The sequence below is a fragment of the Aethina tumida genome, chromosome 5 (assembly GCF_024364675.1).
Source record: "Aethina tumida isolate Nest 87 chromosome 5, icAetTumi1.1, whole genome shotgun sequence".
NCBI classification, from domain to species: Eukaryota; Metazoa; Arthropoda; class Insecta; order Coleoptera; family Nitidulidae; genus Aethina; species Aethina tumida.
In genome coordinates, this window is record NC_065439.1 from 5,735,699 (window position 1) to 5,741,698 (window position 6,000).

The 6,000-nt window shown below is 34.3% G+C and overlaps 1 long non-coding RNA gene across 1 annotated transcript; it reads left to right on the forward strand.

The window, feature by feature from the left end:
- Positions 1–582: 582 nt before the first annotated feature.
- On the forward strand, positions 583–1,007 carry LOC126265541 (uncharacterized). The gene is made up of 2 exons (XR_007548034.1): positions 583–632; positions 699–1,007. It is a non-coding gene; the product is annotated as an uncharacterized LOC126265541 (long non-coding RNA).
- The last annotated feature ends 4,993 nt before the right edge of the window (positions 1,008–6,000 follow it).

Genomic DNA, 6,000 nt, shown 5'->3' on the forward strand with positions numbered 1-6,000 from the left:
ATATTGTAGATTGATACTAATTATGACAATATTTAAAACAGAAAAAACACCTTGGAGGTAACTTCTGATAACTGATCATATTTAAATTACCAAAAATAACACATGCACGACAATTTTACAATACAAAACTCAACAATTGTAATTATGCTTTTAAAAACGCACAATCGGTATCATACTATGCAAAATTTGTTTATAGTACAAGTGAGACTGACCTTATATATTTACATTTCTGATTCATTTCATGTCATTTCCTCATAAAATGACATGCTAGTTTAGTTTTTCATTTGTACTATGGAACTTTCAACTTGGTAGGACGCTTTTTAGTTTCTTGGTTAAATGCTGAAAACCAAAAATTTATATAAGTTATTCAGTTTAATTTTATATATTAGTTAGTTTTAGACTATATGTTCATCATTTACTTATCTACATATTAATGAAAATATATATTTAATATATATATACTAGGTGACCCGACAGACTTCGTCCTGTCAAAAAAATTTGTAATCTGGCAGTGTTTTGTTCCTACCTTTTTTATATTCTTTACAAAAAATTATCCTGATCCGAACCGTCACCCTGGTAATAATTCGGTGTGAATTAAAAATAATTAAATAAAACACTATAAGCATTTAAAAGTAAGTAATTTTAATCATGTAAATCATAATTATTAACAAAAAAAATCAATTCTATTTTCATTGTAGTGCTTTGTGATAAACGATGTTTTTTGTTTGATTACCTGGCGCATAGACAAACAAATCTGATGGTTTTCCAATACGGGAACAGGCAACATACAATTGACCATGTGAGAAACATGGGTTTTCCAAATTAATACCACAAACACTTAATGATTGCCCCTGGGACTTGTTTATGGTCATAGCAAAAGCAAGCCGCACTGGAAACTGTAGTCGTTTAAACTCAAATGGCACATCAGTCGGAATCATTGGGATGCGCGGTATGAGAACATCTTCTCCTTTATACTTTCCTTTCAATATAGTTGCTTCTATCACGTTGTTTAGTAGTTTTTTTTATCGCTAACCGTGTGCCGTTGCAAAGGCGCGGTTGGTTGATATTTCGCAACATTATAATTACCGATCCAACCTTTAATTGAAGATTGTGAGGTGGCAATCCTGGCAAATCCAGCGAGTTTAAAAATTCCGGTGGATAGTTAACTACATCGTCTTGGTTAGTTGCCGAATCAACTGATTTATATATCCTCGATTCGCCTGTAATTTGTTCTTGAATTTTGAAATTTAATTCATTTACATCAATGTTTTTGGCTGCCAATATAGCTCGTTCGCTTAACCAATCATGGTTTCTGTAATTTTGAGCAACATCTGGAAATACCTTCTGAATGAGTTCTTCTTTTGATTGAGTTAAATGACAAAAACTTTGAGGAAAGTTAATGCATCCAGTCAACATGTCAATAGGAAAATTGCCATTACCAATGTCAATGAGTTGTTTAGAGAATATGTTTCCAGATTGGTCATTTTGCAACTCAACACGCATATTCTTGCTTAAATGAAGTACTTTGATATATTTACACAAATTGGATGACTTTAGACATGCGTTGAGTTCATCAGCTGGCGTTGATCGTGGAATCACTGGCAATGTTTGACGAAAATCTCCTGCTAATAAAATCATTGCACCACCAGATCGGTTCTGATTGCTCCGTAGATCTTTTAAGGTTCTGTCTAAAGCCTCCAAAGATTTTTTATGTGCCATTGTGCATTCATCCCAAACGATCAATTGACATTGCTGCAAAACCTTTGCCATTGCAGAGTTCTTCGAAATGTTGCAGGTTGGAGTTTCATTGCTTTGCACATTTAATGGCAATTTTAGTGCTGAATGGGCTGTTCGACCACCTTCAAGCAAAGTTGCTGCGATTCCCGACGAAGCGAGTGCAAGTGCAATTTTATTTTGTGAGCGAATTGTTGCTAATATTAATGAAATCAAAAAAGTTTTTCCTGTACCACCAGGTGCATCTAAGAAGTAAATCCCAGTTTCATCATTTGTTACTTTCATAAGAGTATCAAATACATACCTCTGTTGTTCATTCAACAGTGGAAGATTTGTTTGAATTAATTGAGTTAAGTGTTGAGATCATACAGTTTTTCTCGGTGCAACTCTTGGTTAAAAGCATCATGCATTGGACGATTGGGTGCGGCCAGGCCTAATTGAATTAATAGTTTGTTTGACATCATCAAGCACATGTCTTCAATTGAAATCAATGCTTCGTTGTAAATTTCTTCACTGATTTGCATATTTGGATTTCCCATTCTATTCCGTATTTGATACAAAATATCATCACACATATAATCTTTGTACTTGATCCACAAATCAATTGGGTTTGATGGGAAGCATGTAGATATGATTATAGAAAACAATGTTTGTATTTGATGAGCGTGTGAAGATATTACAGCATCACTGAGAGTTTGATCCCAATGAGCGTCATTTTCTAGCAATTGTAAACGTTGACAGGCTTCTCTGTAGGATCCACACAATTCACCATCAACAGTTCGTAAATGTTGGAATGATGTTGGGCCACGTACATTGACTAATAGCAGTCGTAAATAAAAACATTCACCATTGTTTGGATGTACTGAATAAATTCGACCAATCGCATCGGTGGAATATACATCTGGGTATCCTGGTACTGGTTTTCCTTGTTTCCGTCGTATAAATCTCCTTGAGGATTGATTCCAAGTATAATATTTTGGCATTTCAGAATATAGCAATGTTTGTGCGAAATTATCGTTTTGACATGTCTCAAAAAAACTTGTTAATGTAGTAGATGGTGGCTGAGCAGCTCTTTGACCTGCGTTCTCTGCTGTAAAATACACTCTTTGTCCATTTTCTAAATGCACAGCTAAGTGAATAACAGAAGGGTGTCTCTCATGAATTGGAAAAGAAAATATTCGCCAAATTGCTTCATTACTACTAACATAGAGGCCCATTTGGTATTGAGTAACTTCATCATTGGAATTCTCTGCACCAATTCCAATCACAGCCATATCACTCCCTTTGGTTACATATTTGCAAATGTATTTAATAGATTTCACTGAATGGCAAGATTCAACATTGATGTGTGCTTTGAAGGTCTTTGATAAAATGGGTGAATATGGAACAATCCAGCGATTATCTATCTCAATATCTTGTTGATTTATTTTTACAATTGTTGATCTTCCATTGTCTGCTGTCGATCGGCGACGATGCAGTGGATAACCGTCATTACCAGTAATTGTTTCCGATATTAATGTCCGTGGATATCGTTTCAAACATTTACCATCCATCATACACGGTGAATTTTGATTAAGAGTTCCACAGGGACCATGTATCATGTTTTTGATAACTGCCTCATGCAATCCAGGATCTACTTGTACATTAGGGATTTCAGCTGATATCACTGCATCAACTTCATTTGGCCTTATCTTTTCAACCAACCAAATCAAAATGTGTGCATGTGGCAATCCTCGTTTCTGCCACTCCACAGAATACATCCAGCAGCGTGTCTCACCAAACACATGATGTTTTACGATGAAATCCATCAAAGATTTCAACTTTTGTCTAAAGACTCTGGCTGTAATATCATGACGATCAATGGGTGATTGCCCAGGGAATAACTCCTGCTTGATTTCTATACATGTAAATGTGATGAACAAATCTGCTGTACCATAATGACGAACATACGACATGGCATCTTGTGCATATTCGTGCATATGTCTAGGGCTTCCGATGTATGTTGCTGGAAGAATTGTCATCCGTCCCACATTCTGTGCATTGCCATCTGTATTAATCGCATCTCGAAGGTGAATATACTCTTCAGATCGGAGTTTAGTTTGATTCAACCTGATAAATGTTAATCTCTCCGTTCCAATTTTAACATACTTGTCAACAACATATTGGTGATATAATCGCCGACATTTCAATATGTGATTGTCTACATTTTCCCGAATCATTAGGCGGTATGAATAATATTTCATTGAACTTACTTTTTTGTTGATTTCAGAACCTGTAAATATATTTTGTTTTAATAACATTGAAATATAAAATTAAAATACATAATATATTACTAATATTTTAATTACCTGTAATGGGATTGATCATTTTTATTGGGAAATCATAGCCATCTTCACCTTGCCAAAATATAATGGGATATTGCAGTGCATCATATGAGCGGTGTGTTTACTTTATACGTTGTAATTGATCATTCCGACGATGTAAAACAATATCACGGGATTCAAAGTTTTCTCCAACTACAACGATCAATAGTTGGCGCATTAAAACGTCTTGCATGTTGACCCGCAGGTGTTTTATCAGCTCTGATTACAATTTTGTGATTATCAGATGGCATCAGATCAAGTGCACTTTTAAACAATATAATCAATTGATTGTGTTCATGAAAAAAAGTTTGTAATTGTTCTACAATAGGCCTCTTTACTAAATTGTTATATGCACAACGCTGATCTATTTCTTGTTGTGAATTGCCCATAAAATAAATTTGCAGGAATTCATAGTTGCTAGCTGGCACTGGTAACAATGAACCTGCTCTGTGATATATTTGGCCTTGTATCTGTAAATTAAAAAATATATATATTATATTTGTACCAAAAACACTATAAAATAAAATAAATAAGCAATGTGTAGAATAAATTTATGTATTGTCAGTGATCAAACTTAAATAATATTTGTTATTATAAATTATATATCAGAAGATATTGTTCGCTAAAATAATTATGATTAACTGCTTTAATACATACTTTGAAAGTTGGCATAAAATTTTCCCGAACCACATTTGTTGCCCCAAATGAAGTCATTTGAAAGCAATTGTTATATTGTTGGATATTTTTCAAAAAGTGTATGGAATCTGTTCCTATTCCTGAAACCAATGAGTACAATAACTCTGGTGGTGGATTCAATGGTATTAATTTTACTTTACCATTTGCGCAACACAATCCATTGGCTTCGTTTTTGTATTTTAATGCTTTACAATGTGAGCAAACCGAGTTCATAGAACCAATAACAACACATTGGTAGTTACTGTAGTCAATTGACACATCGTAACTGAAAGCAGCTCGATTCAAATTTGCGCGATTATTAGTTGAAAGTCGTGCTCGCGCTTCACGTGTTTGTGATATCCTAATTCTTTCATGTTCATTTCGGTCGTCACGTTCTTGTGCAGTACGATTAGATCGGTAATTAGCTTGGTTTGTAGCATTTCGTGTTCTTCTACTTAAATTGCCTCGTCTTATAGGAGGCATAGATAACAAAACACTGCAAACAAAACAAAAGCACACTCAGTAGAGTATAACAGAAAATCCAAGAAAAACAACACCGGCAAAGGCGGCAAATCGACATTGACAGTTGTTTTTTTTAATTTGTTTTTTTTTAAATGTGATATGACTTGAAGTCAAATCCTTTAAAGCCATACCAATGTTTTATTTTTTTTTGTCGCCTGCCGAAAGTAAAACAAAACAAATAATATCGCGAAACCGACCAAGTTGTTATTATTATATTTTGTGACTATTCAATTTGGTCGGGTCCGCGATCACTTTTTTTTAGTTTCGGAACGCGACATTAAATCCTCCAACAGCGTATTCTGGGCTCCAACGCACACACGCACACTGTTTTGATAGATATGATTGAATTTGAACTTTGTATAGCGGTAAGAAAGTGCAAATTTACTTTTTGACGTTAGGAACACACCTACATAACAGTGTGTGCTTGTAATTTAATATGAACTTTATATAATAGCAATAAAGCTCAAATTGATTCTACGTTTTAGTTAGAAAACTTTTGTATGTGAAAAAGAAAAGGGCTGTTTTTAGGGTTTTCCCGGCAATTATTCGATTTTTTCTCGCCGTAAGAACCATCCTTGGACTTCAACGAACATTTTAAAAAAAGAATTGGCCAAATTGGTCCAGGCGTTGTTGAGTTATGCGCTTACCAACACATTTTGCGATTCATTTTTATATTATATATATATATATATATATATATAGACGT